This window comes from Bidens hawaiensis, unplaced genomic scaffold (genome assembly GCF_021521415.1).
Source record: "Bidens hawaiensis isolate Kalapana, Puna unplaced genomic scaffold, B.hawaiensis_p1.1 tig00008796_1, whole genome shotgun sequence".
Classification (NCBI taxonomy): domain Eukaryota; kingdom Viridiplantae; phylum Streptophyta; class Magnoliopsida; order Asterales; family Asteraceae; genus Bidens; species Bidens hawaiensis.
In genome coordinates this window covers 943,804-963,782 of record NW_027491634.1, presented here as the reverse complement: position 1 = coordinate 963,782, position 19,979 = coordinate 943,804, and the positions used below count along the sequence as shown (strand labels likewise).

At 35.5% G+C, this 19,979-nt stretch overlaps 2 pseudogenes across 2 annotated transcripts; one reads left to right on the top strand and one right to left on the bottom strand.

The window, feature by feature from the left end:
* The first annotated feature begins 345 nt into the window (after positions 1-345).
* On the top strand, positions 346-9,288 carry LOC143529997 (calcium-dependent protein kinase 29-like; annotated as a pseudogene). Its single transcript, XR_013134770.1, has 9 exons — positions 346-1,105; positions 6,027-6,170; positions 6,444-6,596; positions 7,672-7,787; positions 7,925-8,095; positions 8,364-8,491; positions 8,567-8,666; positions 8,791-8,850; positions 9,129-9,288. The product of XR_013134770.1 is annotated as a calcium-dependent protein kinase 29-like (transcript).
* A 108-nt stretch (positions 9,289-9,396) lies between these two features.
* LOC143530005 (uncharacterized) lies at positions 9,397-17,609 on the bottom strand (annotated as a pseudogene). Its single transcript, XR_013134773.1, has 16 exons — positions 17,570-17,609; positions 15,156-15,265; positions 14,725-14,883; positions 14,590-14,658; positions 14,402-14,491; positions 13,450-13,677; positions 13,240-13,373; positions 12,444-12,564; positions 12,141-12,377; positions 11,299-11,394; positions 11,151-11,216; positions 10,852-11,059; positions 10,412-10,755; positions 10,228-10,321; positions 10,006-10,154; positions 9,397-9,546 (listed from the first exon to the last, which is right to left on the bottom strand). The product of XR_013134773.1 is annotated as an uncharacterized LOC143530005 (transcript).
* Positions 17,610-19,979: the final 2,370 nt, after the last annotated feature.

The window sequence follows — 19,979 nt, the reverse complement described above, 5'->3', positions numbered from 1 at the left end:
AATATCATATGTACTTCTCATTTAAAAAATAACCCTTAGTTTTAAAAAAAATCAAAATGTTTCCGTTTTATAAGAAAAAGAGGTTTACAAAATACAAACAAAAACTCAACCTTTCATGTTATCTTAAAGTAATCCAATCCTTGGAACAAGCAATAGAAAGTAGAAACTGTTGCCAAAATCAACATTTCACACGTACAAGCTAGCCTAGCTTGGCGTATAGCATACGGTCCCCATAATCACCTCCGGAAGCAACTTCAAATCAAGAAACCTACAAAAACAAACGTGTACAACCAAAAAGAACCAACACATAAAACAATTAGCAAGCAAGGCACCTTTAACATCCAATCCACTTCAAAAGCCTCACAAAAACACAAAACTATCACCAACCCATTTCACATCTCACCTCAATCTCAAATGGGTATTTGTTGGTCTTTACTAAAACCCCGCAGAAACCACCCGAACCAACACCACCAAATCCCAATCCAATCGCCATCGCCTACTCATGATCGCCCTGCCGATGATCATGATCGTTTCACCGCCCCTCAAGAGCGAACATACTACCCCATCTCCACGAAGACCGACACCCGAAACCATCCTTGAAAAACCAAAGTTCTATTTTAGGAAAGGAGTATGTTGACCTACATGACACTTACTATTTTGGGAAAGAATTAGGGAGAGGGCACATATCTTTGCACTGAAAAGGCCACGGGAGTGAAGTATGCATGCAAATCGATATCGAAGCGGAAGCTTGTGACACCAAAGGAGATGGATGATGTGAAGAGGGAGATTATGATGTTGCAACATTTAACCGGACAACCGAATATTGTGGAGTTTAGAGGTGCATATGAAGATGAAACAAATGTGCATTTGGTGATGGAGTTGTGTAATGGTGGTGAGCTTTTTGATAGGATAACAAAGAAAGGAAGTTATTCTGAAAAGGAGGCTGCAAAGCTTGGGAGACAAATTGTGAATGTGGTGCATGTTTGTCACTTCATGGGTGTCATGCATAGAGACTTGAAGCCTGAGAATTTTTTGATGGTTAGTCAAGATGAAGATTCTCCATTGAAGGCTACTGATTTTGGGCTTTCTGTCTTCATTGAAGAAGGCACCAAGTCTTACTAATATTATTAGATTTATTGAATATCTTTTGATCAAATGCTTAATTTCATGTTAACACAACCTACACCAACTTATATTGAAGTTAATTTGTAGTTCTATCTTATTTATACCAAGTTCGGTTAAAAACTTGGTGCAGCGGTAAGAATCTGATTCCCCATAGAGGATTTTAGGTTTGAATCTTGTTTACGTTATATCATGCCATGACTTCTTGAATGCCACATATATAGTACAAATTGCAATTTACCTAGCATAGCATTAAGTATTAACAAGGTTTAAAAAGTTTCCTAGTAACGAGTTCTCGTAACAAGTGAAAAGAAAAAAAAAATTGCATCTTAAAACATGTTTAAATACTATAGATTGATAAAATCATAAAAAGTAGATCTACAAAGACGTTACAATATAGGGTACTAATGAAGATTATCGATTTTAATTATAAAAAATTGTTTTGAAACTTTTTTTATTAAAGTGATAAAGTAGAATGTTGCAAAGTATAACTAGTTGGAACTTATCTATTGGCTCACGTTAGGCATAAAACAGTGTGGTAGTATGTATAGCATTTAGGAAAATATATTATGTTGCTCAAAAGTTGCAATATCCCCATTTTAAAATCATTTAAGTGCTTGCTCCAATAAAAATTAAATGGAATGTAATATAAATAAATAACGTCCAAAATAAAATGATATTCTAATGAATTTAGGAAACGAAATTTTGTTATAAATAACGTCCAAAATAAAATGACATTCTAATGAATTTAAAACACTTGAAAGTCGAAACTACAATTTCACTTTTATTCTTCTTTGTGTTATATAATGATGCAAGTATTATTTTCTTACTAGTAAAAATAAATTAAATAAAACTACACTTATTTAAAAAATATGGATATTTGATCAATAATGAAATGACAAGAAAACAGGTGTAGTGCACATCGGGTCAACAAGTAAATGGTGAAATGACAGGTCAACAGCGTCAACGAGGTTTTGTCTTGGTGCCCTTGAATGTCGAATTTCAATATGCACACATCACAAATAATCATGTTGCCATCACCACTTTGGTGGGATGGTAAAGGCTTTGACCTTTGGGTGAGAGGTCTAGAGTTTGACCTAACAATTTGCAATCATGTCACAAAAAGAAATGGACACATCAGACTAAGATATTTACACACATATGACTGTATGAGGGCAACATAGATAATAGGCGATTACGATCCATGTTTTCGTAACCAGATCGGAAAGTGAATTGAAAGTACGGCCGGTTCAACTGGTCGGACCGGCCGAATAACTTTTTCCTAAATGATAAAGTTAAAAACATGTTAAATTAAAAAATATTTTTTTTCCCATCGTAAACAGGTTCAACCGGTCCGGCTCTCCGGTCGAATCGGTGAACCGCTCCGAACCGGCCGGTTTCTTAAGAACCGAACGAATGGCATAGAACCGAACCGGTCACGACTGATTCCCGGTTAGACTGGGCCGACCGGTCCAGTCTCAGAAAACTTTTATTATAATTATAAATCGAGTCTACAAGCACACTTTAATGAACATCTCTGTATGCATTTACGACGACATGTGGCCACAACTTTAAGACGATGTCATTCATATAGTTTTAAGATCATGTAGGAATAGGACGCTCGTTAACTTTTCACTTAAAAACGCTTAATGGTTTAACCGAACATATATATATTATTAATTTTTTTTATATAAAAATGCGAGTGGGATAATATGATTAGTTGGAATTGAATCTCCGGTTATAGCCCCACCTCTTGAGCCTCTTTGCCCGTTAATGCAATATATATATATGTGTGTGTGTGTGTGTGTGTGTGTGCGCGCGCGCACGCGGGTGTGTGTCATATATATTTTAACGAATTGTAAACGTCAGATAATCTATTATTATTATTATTATTATTATTATAAGGTATTACATTGTTAATTTAATTAAAAGAACCCAACATATAAAGACAAATAGAGAAAAATAACAATTTAAAACATAATTCTAAATTATGCCACATATTTCTAACTTATACTATGAAACAAAAAAGTCATATTAGTTAAAACTTTATCATCTACTAAAGTCATATGTTATAAACTATGAAGCGTAAACATGTAGATGTTGTAATATTAGTTGTGTGTTATAAAAACTATTTTTATTTAAATTATAAAACATTTAAGTACACAACATAAAAAATGCTAAACATATGAATATAAAAATGAAATATAATTATAATTTTAATTAAGCAGCGCATTTAATAAAGTAACAATATAATCCAAACCTCGTGACTTAAACCACCATTTCAATCCAAACATTCAGTCCAAACATTCAAAAATAATTTCCCAAAATCCAAAAAAATAAAATAAAATAACGTCTCAAAATTTTTAAAAAATAACAATGAAAATAATTAATTGTCTTTATTACTCAATAAATGATGATTATAACAATTTATTTTAAAACTTTCTTCAACTTAAGAGTTAATGTTTAAAATTAATATTCAAATTAATATGTGGAAATTATATAAATGAAAAATTGATGAGCTAGAAGTCTATGTGAACATGCTAGTTGAATGTCATGTGAAAACCTTGTATTGCTTTATTAGTATAGTAAGATGGGGGTTGTTTCCATTTTGGCACCTTAGGTTGCGGGGTTGTTTTTGTTTTGACGGGCGTTAGTATGCCTATGTGACTTGACAGCCACTAAGACACTCAAAGCACTCCATGACTTATGAAGGCAGGAGTGACTCGAGTATAATACAAGAACTTAAGTTTAAGATAGTTATTTGAAATCTTAAATTAATATAGTACTTGATTATTATAAATAAAAATTTAAAGAATGTAATGGTTCATAATAAGGTTGTTCGCTATGGGTGGTGTGAGAGGACCATGTAGGGAGAACATCGCAGAGGGGTGGTATAAGGGGGCAATGTAATGAAGGCCGGAGGTAAAGGGGAGAAATGATGGGACCATTTGTCTCTCTCTCTCTCATACACACACATACATATATATGTATATGTATATGTGTGTGTGCATATATATATATATATAATGGGGCGAGAAGGAGGCTTTGAACCGTAGCAGGACTACATAGTGGGGTGGGGGGGGGGGGCTTTAATGTCACAACCCTCGACCCCATACCTGGGGAGGGGAGCCGTGAACGTGAACGATGGTATCGATGTTTATTAAAATAGTTTGTAACGGAATATTTTATCAGGACCGTAGTTAGGAAAAATTATCAGAGTTATAAAAACACCATGGTTTTTATTTCATAAACTGGGAATAAAATTCATTTTTATACAAACATAAGTTTTATAGGGATAAACCCTAATTTACATAATTTACAAAACACATTTTTTTATTCTGGTGACAAGCCATTTATTTAAGCTGAAAATCACCTGAAACATGTTTAAAAATAATTGATCGGCAGGAAATACTGGTGAGTACATTCATTTATAAAAGGCATATTTTTACGATTACATCATTAAGATGTTTTTACATCTGTTTGCTTACAAATTACCGAAAGGTACTTGTCACTCAACGGAATCTATGACTGTGATCATATTAATTATTGGCTAACACTTGCCCAATAAGTAACAAGTAATGGCCTATTAGGCAAGCCGTGTATACAAAACCTCACAATACCAGTAGTAACCGTCTCGTAAGTCTACATATCCTTAATTACTATAATGTAATTAAAATCTTTTGAAAAAATTTAAAAAGCATTTGCACTGTATGTCATGAGTTTAATAAGTTTTCAAAATCATCATGACCGTATTGGAAAAACAATTATCTCACACAAATGTGAGTTGCATAAAAACTCGAATATCTAACATGAAAAGTTTACAAATAAAGAGTTTATTAGTATTAAGCATCTAGTTAAACATAATATAGTATATCTAGATTTGTATAACTTGATAATCACGAGATAAGAAACTTTACACGATGGCACAAAGTCTTACCTTGTTCAGGCAGAGCTTTTGGATTCGTGTACTAAGCTTCTTTCAATCAGAGTGGTAACGACTACTCGAGGTATTATACCAACACCTTAATTATATAAGATTTTTAGAGAGAGAATGATTTTTGGATGACGAATGAAGGTCTGATTCACACCGCTTTTATAGCTAATTTTTTGTCTGCTTGCATATCGCGATGAGTACAAACAAAGGCCGTTGCGTAACGCGAGCTTCGCCGACACAACCCTAGCGATGCCACGTGCCATTTCAACGTAACCTCTACGTACCGTATCGCGATGGATTACTTAAGTGTCCATCGCATAGCGCGACAGCCACATAAGTATTTTAATTTTCCACAATATTAAGGCGGCTCTCAAGAGGCGAGACTAAGGCAGCGAGCGTGCGAAGTGCAAATTTGGCCATCAAAGCGTCACATTGCGCCCGAGCCCGTGCGTGTCGGATCCTTCACACCCTTGCTAAGGCCACTAAGTGTGTATTGTCATACAAGAATATTATCATATGATCTCTCTTTCTTATAAAAAGGACATGCTTTCTTATTCATATCAAGGTGGAATGATTCTATTTTCTTCCTCCACTCATATGGGACGAAAACTTCCATATTCTACTCTTTATCTATTTATTTATTTGTAACTTGTTACATTTAAAGCCTCCGATGCCCATGTGACAATGATATGACATTTTGGAGGGCTTTAAGCACCCTTTATAGTGAACAGCCTAAATGATTATTCATCATTTCTATTTTACCTATTTTTAAACTTTTATGACGGATTAAGTGTAGCTAAATAGACTATTTTATAAAACAAAATCAACTTGATATACTGCAAATTAAAAGTAATAATAATAATAAAAGTAATAATAACAATAACAATAGTAAAACATAATTTACTTTCTCTATTAAATCCTCGTCAATGAATACAGTATCTCACATTATAGTATTGATTTCTTTTTACAGGAAAAGTTTATAAAGAAATAGTTGGAAGCGCATATTATGTGGCACCGGAAGTGTTACATCGAAATTATGGGAAGGAGATAGATGTTTGGAGTGCCAGAGTAATTTTGTATATTCTTCTTAGCGGTGTCCCTCCTTTCTGGGGAGGTATAATCTATAATTCACTGTGTTATAGTAATTTATTCTATTGATATCGTGGGTTTGAATTCCTCTCATGTGTCATATTCATGGATTTTAGCCTAGGAGAAGAACCATTAGGTGGATTAGGCCTCAAGATATAGAACCCCCTAGAGCTTTCCAGGATTTTAGCCAAGTGCTAATCGTTAAAAATAATAATAATGATTTCAAAGAGTTTTATTTACAAAGTCAAAGTTTATGTTTGTGTTTAATCTGAAATAAAGACGCATGAAACTTTTTCAGAAACAGAAAAGGCTATATTTGAGGAAATATTACATGGCAAACTCGATCTCGAGAGTTCTCCATGGCCAACTATATCTGATGGTGCCAAAGATTTAATCTCAAAGATGTTGACAAGAGATCCTAAGAAGCGTATCACCGCAGACAAAGCTCTGGGTTAGTATCCATAACAAACATTTATATTCACATTTGTACTCGTTACATATATGGGTGTTCAAAACCATTAAATCGTTTGGGCTATTTAACCCGAGGTAAATCAACCCGCTCAATAGGGTCATGAGTGATTTGGTATTTTGGTTTGACCTACCGTCTACGATTAAAAAAACTTGGTTTTTAGTATAAGTACTTTTTATTATAAAACATATATATATAACTAATTCCGTGCTATTAAATGTTGGGAAAAGTTAAAATACAAAGGGAGACAAAAATGAGAAGGATGAAAAGGATTTGTGGCCACATAAAAAACTCCTCAAAAAAAATTCCAAAAAATTAATAAAAAAATCACAATTCAAAATATAAATAAAAAATAAAAAAAACAAAAATGTTTCCAGCGTCATTCTCGTTCCAAAAAAAAAAACTCGAAAAGACACAATGTAGAGACAAAAGACACAATGACGAAAATGAATAAAAGACACAATTATAAGTAAAAAAAGACACAATAAATCGCAAAATATAACACAATGCCGAACAAAATATAACACAATGTTGACAAATATAGCACAATATCAAGAAAAAAAGACACAATCAATGACGAAAATGAACACAAAGCACAATGATAAACAAAAAGACACGATGTTCTTTTCCTTCAACATTGTGTTTTTTTTAAGAATGAGGATGACGGTGGAAACATTTTTGTATTTTTACTTTTTTTGTTTTTTTATTAAATTTTAAGTTATGATTTTTTAATTATTTTAAAAGGGTTTTTTTATGTGGTTATAAATCCTTCTCATTATTTTTATTTTTGTCTCCATAACTTGACCCATTAAAGGTTTCACTTTTTTGGTAAACCGTTTAATACCAAAAGGTAAAACTTTGGACCCTTTATCAAACATATAAAGACAAAGTTACCAAACTTTTAAAGTGTTGCTTAAAGTAACCCAGTCCAGTCAACCCAGCTGATTCAGTTTACTTTCTAACAAAACCACACTTATTAGGCCTAAAAATTACCATGAACACCCTTAGTACGATCATCATGAAAATAGCTATAACTTTGAATCATTAATGTGTTCAGAACATCCATGGCTCAAAGAAGATGGTGAAGCCTCAGAAGTACCTATGAATAGCGCGGTTTTGATTCGAATGAAGCAATTTAAAGCGATGAACAAGTTGAAAAAGCTGGCAATAAAGGTATGCGTCCTTAAAAATCAATTTGTGTTCATTTTGATCAAGAATATATATTATAAGTGGCAAAATTCAACCCCATGTTTAAGTTTTAACAGCAAATTGGTGAAATAATTTGATAACAAGCAGTTTGTATATTAAAGGTTATCGCGGAAAGCCTAGATTCAACAGAAGAGATCAAGGGCTTGAAACAAATGTTCAACAACATGGACACAGACGGAAGCGGTTCCATAAAATATGAAGAACTCAAAACCGGACTATCAAAGCTCGGATCCAGGCTCGCTGAGGCAGAAATACTACAACTCATGGAAGCAGTAAGCTCTTGACCACATGCTTACTTTGATTTGTGAGATCAGACTATCTACTTTTAAACTTAAATACTGATAGTTTCGATTCAATTTTCAAGTAAAAGTTTATTACAATTTACAATTAGTATTTGATACATTCATTAACATAATAATCATATTCTTTGATAAGAATCAAATAATCCATACCAATTTCAGAGTTGAAAACCGGTTAACTTGACCTTAGAAGTCAAAACATAAAGCATATCTAAACTTGTTTGGCTTCCATCATTTACAGGCTGATGTTGATAAGAATGGAACAATTGACTACATCGAGTTCGTGACCGCAACAATGCATCGACACAAACTCGATAAGGATGAGAATCTACACAAAGCATTCCAATTCTTCGACAAGGATAATAGCGGGTTTGTTTCTTTTAAGCAACTTCAAATGTTATATAAATTATTGCTTGCTTAACATAGTTGGTTTCTTTACAACAGATATATCACTAGAGATGAGCTGAAACATTCCATGACTCAATATGGTATGGGAGATGAAGCCACCATTGATGAAGTCCTTGATGATGTAGATACCGATAAGGTTAGCAACAACCGCATTCAAAACCTAATAATTCCTCTATTAACCCATCAAACCGAATGCATTAACCTACAATGCTTTTGACTTATTGGACATTTTGATTTATTGTGATTTTGGTTGATGTCAGGATGGAAAGATTAACTTTGAAGAGTTTGTGCAATGATGAGGAAGGGGGCAGTTGAAACAGGTGAAAATGTCAAAATACAAGAATTTGGTTTGTAGTGAGTTAATAATATAACTCCCAAGGCTTTGAGGTTTAGGTTTAGGTTTGGGTTTGGGTTTGGGTTTGGGTTTGGGTGAGTATTGTGTGGTAAATAATTAGCCGAAGGGTAAAAGAGTAACTTAACCCTTTGTGCTTTGCTTTAATCATAAACATGAGTGTGTATACAGTACTTCATGTGTATAATATAACCTTTCAAATATGTATGTCTTTAACTTAAAAAGTATTTGCTTTTCCATTTGTAGCTTATAACAAAAAGAGAATACATGCGCTTTCATACGGATGGTTTTCGCTTTTCACTCGAAGGAAATACACGTGTAGGTTATAGGTTGCATTTTAGCTTCCAAAATTATACATTTTTTCCATGACAGTAAAAAACTTCATCCTTAAATAATGTATAAATTACTCGGTTAGCGCGGTCCTATTTTCAACTACAATATTATACTAACCATCATACTTTATCTGACAAGTTCTTTACAATATCCACAAATCTTCCTGTCAACTCTTTAATAGCAACGTGCATCCGGTTAAAGAATAATGTATGATCAATTAACTAGAAATGTTACCTCATGGAGAATTCATTTTGTAGTGAAGAACAAGATCCTCGGACTTTTTCCATATAAAAGCACGCACAGTAGCTAAGGTCATGTCAAGTTTCAAGACCTGGATCGCAATACAGTATCAGAATAATTATCTTTAATAAACTAATAACACCATTCTGCACACGATCACCACTAGCCGTCATAAAAACAAGAGTAAATTACGCAGATGGTCCTGCTGGTTTTCTCTATACAGGGTGACTTTCTGGCGTTAAACCCATGCAAATTTACCTTTTTACCCTTGCACGTAAAATAGAAAAGTTAACCGGTTTCAAATTATACATACTCAAACCGATTTCAAACTGGCGGATTGGATCCAAACCGGTTTTTGGGTCGGTTTAAGAACTGGTTTCGAATCGGGATCCGGTTTTTTTGTTCACCTCTACATTTGATACTTTTTTTTTTCAAAACGGCCCATTTCAACACTGGCCCATTTTGGCAGGACTCGTTTTGACTCATTCTCACAATCCGACCTGAGCCGACCGTGTTTTGAGGCTTAGAATTAGTGAAGAAATGAACTTACTTGATTATTGCATAAGATTTCAATAGAAGATTTAAGCGTTTGCCAAGGTTTCAATCCAGATCTAGAAGATTCATCTCCTTGTTCATCACTACTCAAGCTATCCAAATGTTTGTCCAAAACCAACTTCTCCACAAGAGATAATTAATAACCTAAAAGGGTATATATAATCAAATAAAATTTACCTTACTTTAAGTTTGACAACTTTAATATATTATATTATACCATTTGTATTCTAAAAACAGGAGGTGCAGTCAGCCTCCCTGGTATCATGTTCGGTATAGTTGAACCTTCACACGGCTCCAAATAAAAATGACACCTGGAAACAGAAATAATTTAATTTCCTGATAATCAGACCATCTTTGTAAATGCAAATAATATAATAACAAAAAGGTAAAGGATTAATTACATAGGTTCTACGCGCAGGGGGCATCGGTTATGCAAAATGCAATCTAAAACCCACAGAGGCAAGTCTTTTTCATCTTCGGTACCGTCCATTTCGGTAATTTTCTTCCTCCACGGACCATTGTGGGAGTGGGACCCCTCTGTGATAATTGAAGGAGGGAAAGTGGTTGAGAACTCAAATGGAGGATAAACTGTGATATCATTTTCTGGTGAAGCGTCCGCCTCAACGTTTGAAATTGTAATATTTTGAGCGGATGGAGTTTCTCCGTCTTGAGACCCACTTTTATGTTTTTTCGTCGACAGCCAATGAGCAAATAGTCCTTTGAGGGTTTTGTGTGCCAAGTTAACCTGTTTATCATATAGCACTTATTCTTGTTAGAAATACATATGCACACGCATGTATATTAAGTCATTGTACTGAGAAAACACAGGAAAAACGCATACCTTGTCTTCTTCGGTCTTCTTGGTAATGTTAAGATCAGCAGAATACTCCTCGGCAGAAAAGCACTGCGGGGTATCCAAATGCACAGACAAATATCCAAGCCTACTATCCAAAAGCACAGACAAAGTTCAACGAGAAGTTACATAAAATGGTACACTGTAGTACACATACCATCTCAAATAGTGCTTCCTTCTTTTTCTCAAACGAAACCTGAAAGCACACAGTTTGAACATGAAATTGAATAATGATGATAAATTTACTAACAAACATGTTATATAAATTTAGTCAAAAAAAAAGTAACCTGTCCGTAGTCCTCAATCACAACACCTCTGGTGATCTCCCAAAGCTTAACCAAACCAGCACTATCCTATCAAAAACACATTTGATTTTTTTAAAAATAATATTAAGCGATAAATTAAAAGTAAGAAAATCCAAAAACTTATTGTTACCTTAGTCAGAACATGTCGTTTGTTGTTCAAAATTTCATACTGTACTATCCTTGGAACTCCATTGATACTGCAAGTTGGTTCTTTATACAGAGGAACCTACATGATGGCAATTTCATAATCAAAAAACTAATTAATTTATTTAAAAAAAGATGCAACCTTTAGAGCATCTGCAATGTGTACAAAAGTTCACTATTTTGATGTAAAATGGTATCTTTTTGGAATATGCTTACGCCAAACTTATTTCTACTCCTATGTATGAACCAAAATTTTACACCAAATTCTTTCACATTTGGTATAGGTTTTGCCGATAAACTTGTTTTAATTAAATTATTCTATTTACACAACAAATACGTTAGATTAATTGATTTTATTTCAAATACAAAATAGATATAATTATACTTGCAAAATTAATTTTATGTTGATCAATGCTGTGGTTTGTAGGCCCAGATTCACACACACAATAAGATGGATCAACGAACAGGAAATAGATATATCAATTAACCAATTAAACTAACTAAACCAAACTTACTTAAACTCAAACTCTTAAATAAATAAATAAACTAAAACCCGATAACTCTTAACCTAACAAACCAAAGTAAAGTACTAAACCGACTTTACCTAATCTGGATTAACCCTTCATAGTTTATTATACTTTTATGTTCCAAACTTTGTAAATTATTATCTACACAATTATTTAAAAGTAATTGATATTTTTAAACAGAAATTATAAATGAATAATAAAAAAAAATAAGTGCCAACATTCAAAATTGAACTCATCTTTAGGCCCCATATGATAAGGTAGACAATAATCAAAAGGGTTAAAATTAAAAAAGATGACTCACAGGTGCAGATCCTTCTAGGGAAGCCCTTGCTCTTGAAAATGACAAACTGCCAGCTATGAAAGAGCCACCTTTTTGAAACACCTTTTGTGGATTATGGCTTTCAATTGACCATCTATGAACAGAAGAATCAGTGGTTGCAACCCAAATACCATCATCATGCATTGCAAGTTGCTGAATAGGGTATTCATTTGTGCAAAGTAATAAACTCTCTCTTGTTGCAAGGTCTGTTATGTACAACTACAAAACAAACAAATATCACTATAAATTTAACTATAATGACTCATATAAACATTGCCCACTTACTGAAAGATCTCTTCCACCACTATAAACATGACTGAAAGTTGGAGTGCTAGCAAGTGCCCAAACAGAATCTGTATGAACTGCATACGAGTGCACACACCGCTGCTGACCAAGATCCCATAATCTAGAAAATAATAAGAAAAGATATGGTTTAAAGTCCTTTATTGTCACACTCTTTTTTATCTTCAGAAACATTAATAATAGGCCGGTAAAAGAACTGAACATCCAGTGAGCTTTTTGTGAACCGTTTGGCAGGAACATGAACGCAAACTTATGTTCATTTAGTTAATTGAACGAACATGCAGACATGTCCCGTTCATTCATTATGTTCATGAACATTCGTTTATGTTTATTCGTTTACGTTCATATGAATCATATAGGTTCATTAGTTTATCTTTCTTTAAGTTAATTTTAGGTCTATAACAATTAGTCTACTTTTATAATTGGCCATTACAACTTACTCTAGTTTTAATAAAATTTTAGGCCACATAGACTTATGTACATGATTACTTTCATTTGCTATTCGCTCATTTATGTGCTCTATCCATGTTCAGTTATTTTTGTTCGTGAACCTTTTTTTATACCTTTAGCGACCGAACATAAATGAACACGAACAAACTCATTTTCTTAACGAACATGAACAAGAAAACTCCATTAGTTTACTTGTTTATATCTGTTTGTTTGGTTAAAGTTAAATGAACGAACACGGGCATGCTCCATTCGTGTTCGTTTGGTTCATTAACAGGCCTAACTAACAATCGCTTTATGGTCTATATTACCATTTCAACAAGATGTTTACCTGATCATAGAATCAGAGGATCCTGATAAACAGAATCTCCCAGTGGAATCAAGAAGCAAAGACCTAATATTATCAGTATGTCCTCAAAGATTCATCTTCTTTGAACCAGTTCTCAAGTCCCAAACACGTAAAGCCTATAAGAAATCAACGGTTTTAAATGATTAACTCATTAAACTATGATTTATAAACATTAAGAGCTACATAATTTACCTTTTCTGTTCCACCAGAAACCAGAAGATTTCCAGTATCATTCATTGCTAACGCGTACACAGATTCTTTATGTCCCTTAGCAGAAATAGGAACATATCCATTGGTGCCAGTTGGACGGTCCTTGACCTCGTCAACTGCCTCGCTAGGCTTGGTTACCGGAGCAAGTGCAGCTTCAATATCCCATATAAAAATCTCACCACCCAGCCCACCAGAGGCCACAATATTGCCCTACAATCATAAACAAAATTAATAAATAAATAAATAATAATAAAAAAATCTGCCAGGATCAAATACAAAATAATGTTAATCTAAAAAGTAGCAAACAATATAGGCCCTTGATCAATTCAGTTTAATGATTAAAATTAAATCAATGGCAGTTCTTAATTAATTGGAAGTTAATTAAGGCTGGAAGGGTGAAAGAGAGATGTTGCCCCTTGTGTTGATTTTTTTCCTTCCACCAATATTTTAAAAATCATACAACTTTTATATATATAATAAAATCGAGCAATATTTTCTCTTTAATATGTGTCTAACACTGATATATTTTTTATATAAAAAAAGAGTGCCATTTTTTAAAGTGTAATACACTGCCCATATAACGGTGCTTTAATACCAATATATACAGTGCTGGAACTATGTTTTATTACAAAAAATAGGGTTATGTTACCCCATTTACGTGGTGTTGTTATGTGTAAGGCCTGGAATGTTTTTTATTACCAAAACAGGTTGTTATACCACTTTCTATGGTGTTGTTATGGATGCCAGAAACCTGCATTCATAAATGGACGCAAAACCCTCACATACATGTGTCGCATATCGCATCCACATTGGCTCATACATTTTTTAGGTTAACAGCATTTTGCACAGGAACCGGACTAAACTCTAATATCAGATATATAGAAATTGGAACAACTTGAACCTATTTGAAGAATAAATATGTCAGAAATATTACATGTTTTTCTGCTGCAGCAAGACAAGTGACATAGTCTGTGTGTTGACGGAAAGTTCTAGTGCAAGTTCCTTCAGAAAGGCAATCCCATGTCTAGTAATACAACATGACATAAATTAGTTCAGATTTTTGTGTATAATGCTAACTAACATCTATAAATTAAAAGATTTAGCCTTACACTGAAAACAAACCTTGACAGAAGCATCTGAAGAACAGGATACAAGGGTATTATTATCTCCTACAAGGACTGCATCATTGACCTGTAGACTTGATGTTTATTGAAACTGCCGCTAAATATTAATAAAAACAAGTTTTCTTTTTCATACCCAGTCAACATGAGATTCAAAGGTTGCTGAACAGGTGGCAACATCTTCATTCAATTCCCATCTCTTTAGTCTGCCATCACGGCTCCCCGTGAAGAGGTAACTTGAATTATCTGGTTTTGATGGTTTTAATACAGCCAAACAATTCACACCTGCACAATGCTGCAAAAAGGATTTCTTTAACTACTATAAAAGAGCTCAAAATCAATTGAGACTACAGCTTCAATTTCAATTTATATATTGGATACAATACAAAGAGTGTCTGAATTATTTATTTATTTTTTTAAGATAAAGTAATATTAAAAAGTAGTGGTTACATCGAAACGACACTGAACTACAATATAACTTCACAAATTTCCACAAACTATCTTAGAAGCAAAAGTAAAAAAACATATGCATTTAAAGTAAAATCAGCTAAAAAAACAAACATAGACCTTTGTGTCATCAGCATCATTCAATACATAAGTAAATCTCTTATCCTTATGAGTGCGGGCTGAATTAGAGGCACTGCGTGTGATACCAAAACCGTGCATTGCCAAATTTCCTGAAGCAAGTTACATCGAGTTCAGTAAATTAATCGCAATCCATGAACAAACATAATGAATGGTGCCATTATTTTATAAAAAATTTAAAAAGCATGTATGCCAAGGTGATACGGAATTTCAAACTATATCCCATCACGCTATATCCGCTACGCCACTACTTTTTTAACACCTATGTAGATTGGATGGGGCCCACTAACTCTCTTATCACATACCTAAATGCACTCTCCAAATATGAAATTTTAAAAAGCTATGCGCAACTTCTCAAACCCATACAATGTATATTTAGCAGGAGTTTTTACAATACTATGACATGAGCTGACAGCGACATAACATAAGCGAAATGTCTACGATTATCAAATAATAAGCAAAACTGAAAATATTTACATAAACGCATTATATTCTAACTGGCATTCTTATGCACTTCCAACCATTATGTTTGCTGATAAGATTATACATTTATACCATTCTCTTCAACTCCAACTTTGTCATGTATCTATTTCATAACCTACCTTTATTCATAAATACCATGACATAACAACCATTTTCTTCATTCCCTTAAATTTTTCACACTTCAATAAACTCATGCGACTTACAAAGTTTGTTCCAAACTAATTTTTCACTCTCTTAAAGAACTTGCACCCTAAAGAAATTTCTGTTGGCTTCATTTTTGCATGCAAATAGCTAAATAATATCATTTCACAAAGACTACAACATATAGTCATGGTTCTTCCTACTTCCTAGAGATGAAAAAGAAAATTGAATGAATTTAACAAATATCAAAAAATGCAGACAACATTGCCCTGTTTGTGATGCGCACATATAATGCATATATGTGTGAGCCCTTGGGTGGGCAAAAGTGAAATTGCACTAATTTTGACGTTATTTTACTAATTTCGTGAAAATAGCGTTAAAAGTGGCGGAAGGTTAATCAGGCATCATGTGATGGCGTTGCTAGCCGAAAGACAAGGGTACATGCACCAATCGGTTGGGTTCCTGATGGTTGAGTGTTATGTGCCTTATGTCCAAGGCTTGATGCAAAACCACTATCGAGTCGGGGTCTCACTGGAAGCAGCCTCTCTATTCCTATGGAGTAGAGGTAAGGCTGTCAACATTTACCCTCCTCAACATTTACCCTCCTCAGACCCTACCATAGCTTTGCTATTGGTGGGATATACTGAGTACGATGATGATGATGATGATGAAAAAAATGCAGAAAACGTAATTGTATCTGTTATTGAACTTCTGATCTTCTGCAGCGACATTCTTAACTCTTAATTCATATGGAGAAATTATCACAATAACGTTACAAACCTAATGGACAGATGCAAACAGATAGAGAATAGGAAGTAAGAGAGAACTAAGGTCATTCGTGATTCGACCATTTCAAAACAAGCATTACATCTTTTGGTGTTATTAAAAGGAAATCTCATCGTTATCGCTAGTGCTGACAACTTCTGACAGTTAACACAACACAAAACGATACAGAGCTAAACAAGTTTTGGTTCGGGCTTAACAGGTTCGTGTCTTAAACAAGTCAACACATTCAAGACTTGTTTGTGTCTAAACAGATTAAACGCATGTCAACTTGTTAATGACCTGTTTAAACCTGTTAATATTTTTCTAATCTAAAAAAATAAAATAAAATATAATCCCTACTTAACAAACATTACATCTTTGGGTGTTATTAAGAGGAAATGAAATCTCATCGTTATAGCTAGCTAGTGCTGGCAATTTCTGACAGTTAACACAACACGAAACGATACAGAGCTAAACAAGTTTCGGTTCGGGCTTAACAGGTTCATGTCTTAAACAAGTCAACGCATTCAAGACTTGTTCATGTCTAAACAGATTAAACGCATGTCAACTTGTTAATGACCTGCTTAAACCTTTTAATATTTTTCTAATTTTAAAAAATAAAATAAAATAAAAAATAATATAATCCCTACTTAGTGGATGTTATGATTTACTTTATTAACTTTTAGAAACTTTTGTTTCACTACATATGTGATATTTATCGTGTCCCTAAACAGGTCAGTGTAGTGTCACTTATTTCTAAACAGGTTCGCGTTTGCGTTTGAAAATAAAAATGACACGATTAGCTATCAGCCGTGTAAATGTCTTATCGTGTCGTGTTATGCCAGTCTTATAGCCCTAATTACATATTTCAATAAGCAACTCAGTATTTGCACATAACAACTAATTTACAGACTAATTAAACCTTTAATTCGCCTCCTAATACATGTTAACTACATAATAACTAATAATAATAAACCCTAAGCAGCATTATCATGAAATAAACTTACAAAACAACTGATCGTTCACAATTTGAGTCTAGAATCTTCATGAAGAAACGTGGATCTACTCACTAGTAGCAGATCTACTTTCCTCGGGTGTGATTAAACTATTTCACCGATGGTTCTTCTGGATCCGAGTTCTTCCACCTACAAAATGAACAGCGCCGTTACTTACCCCTCAGAAAGGGACAGAAGGGTCCTCTTTGGGGTAACCCTCCGGCGTGAGAATCAGTATCTTTTTGAGAAGATAATAATGTTGTATGTAAGTGAATCTCCAGAGTATTGCTGAATCGCTGAATACCCTTGATGATGTGACTGTGTGTCTTTCTGTAACTGACTGTGAGTGAGTATGATTCAATATGATTGAATGTGATATCACTGCTTGTAACTGTCAATGATTGAGTGTGAATGAATGTGTCATCAAAGTGGAGTTGATGCTGTATTTATAGTGCTAGGGTTTCCACTGGTTGGGCTCAGCCTCGTTGGCCTCCTCCAACCGCACTGCGCCATGTGTCCTCTGGGACACCTGGCGCTTTCTCGTTGGTTGTAATCATGTGGTAGCACATGTGTCATGCTGAGTTGTCGACCTTTCATTTGGCAGCTGTCAACATCAGCATATTCTTACTCCTTAAAAAGATGCCTTCTAGAAGATTGTCTGACGTGCACAATCAAGGTTGCCCTAACCCTGATTTGGATAAGGACGAGGTTGATTATGTGCACGTGTGATATGCGCCCATCCTGAGGATGCGCGAAGTCTTCTTTTTATTCTCACGCGCAGATATTTCATGCGCAGGTGTGATATGCACGAGCGTGTGATATGCGCCGCGCGCTGGTGCGCCACGCGCATATGTGACGCGCGAGCATATGTGATGTGCAAGAGCATGCGATATGCGCCGCGCGCATATGTGATGCGCGAGCATATGATGCCTGAGCATGTTTTGTATGCGCCATGCGCCTGGGTTTTGGCTTTGTGCCTTCATAATGTCTTTATCTTGCGGGTTGACCCGCCTTGATTGGTGTTGAGGCGGGTACATACCTCTTCAAGCCCCCCCAGTCTAATGTGTGTCTTATCTCGCGCGAGCGCGGTAAGATAGATATTAGACTCACTGAATTGTCCTTTTGTAGGGGGTTTTGTCGTTTTCTTGGTTGTTTCCATCGTCGCGCGAAGTTCTATCCATTTGGTTGAAAACGAAAGGTCCAAACACGTGGTTGGTTGGTGATGACGTGCGCCGTAAACGTGTCAGACTTTTCGTGTGCTCGAGGTGCTACAGTTGCCTTTCACGTCCCCTCACAGCTGTCTTGAACACGTGTCGCACTCGCATTGGTTTGTACCTGCGAGTGAGGGCGCGTGTCTGTTCCGTGGCAGGTCGGTTACATCTTTTTGTCCCCTCACACAGCTGTTAGGGACACGTGTCGCGCCTTCCTTGGGTTGCCCCTGCGAGTGGGGGCGCGTGGAATCCGATCAGCTGCCACTTTTCTCTCTCCTGGTCCTATAAAAGCAGGCCCTTAGGAAATTTTTATCTTCATCTTCATTGTTTCTAAAATTCAAATTTCTGCTTTCAATTTCTGATTTGAGTGTTTACATCGATTGGAATCCTCGATTATCGGCTATTATAGTTGTATGTCTGATAGTTCATACTCGTCTAGCCCTTCAATCACCTCCGTTGCCTCTCGAAGACGCCGTGTGAAATCTGTGGTGATGTCGACATTGAAGCAAAAAGGAAAGGGGAAGAAGGTTGTTGAAACCACATCGGAGGAAGTAGGGAGGACCAAGGCCACCAAAAGGTGGAATGAAATCCCCTGCAAATTGAAGCAGGCCGATCTCGACAACCTCATCGCCTCTCAGGGGTTTCCCACCCTGTTTGGCTGCATGTTGCCTAGGTCCGGGCAAACGGCGGCGGACCCGCCTGCCGGCTATATATCCCTATATAGCCACTTTTTCACCCACTGCAACCTTCGTCTCCCGATGACAAGGTTTGTGGGTGCACTGTTGAAGTTCTATGGGATTCACATATCCCAAGTCCATCCGTTTGGACTCGTGCGCGTGACTCACTTTGAGTTCATGTGCAAATCCCAGCGCGAGGAACCCACTCCTCGGCGCTTTCAATATTTTTATAAGGCCAAGATCCAAGACAATTGGATCTCTTTTATTCCTCGCAGTCAGAAGGTGAAGTGCTCCACTGTTTCATTCAAGAGCCTTCATGACTGGTCTGAGAGGTTTTTTTACATTAAGGCCGGTGTGATCCCCATCCGTATGACCATGCGCTCTATCACTTCTGCGCCTGCGGATGAGGATGTCCTCAAGAACCCAACTGGCGCATGGGTTAAAAAGCTGACCGCCGAACCATCCCCCGCGAAGAAAATTTGCGAGGAGGCGCTGGTTGGGGTCGGGATGAGCAGGCTCTGGGCCGACAGCGCG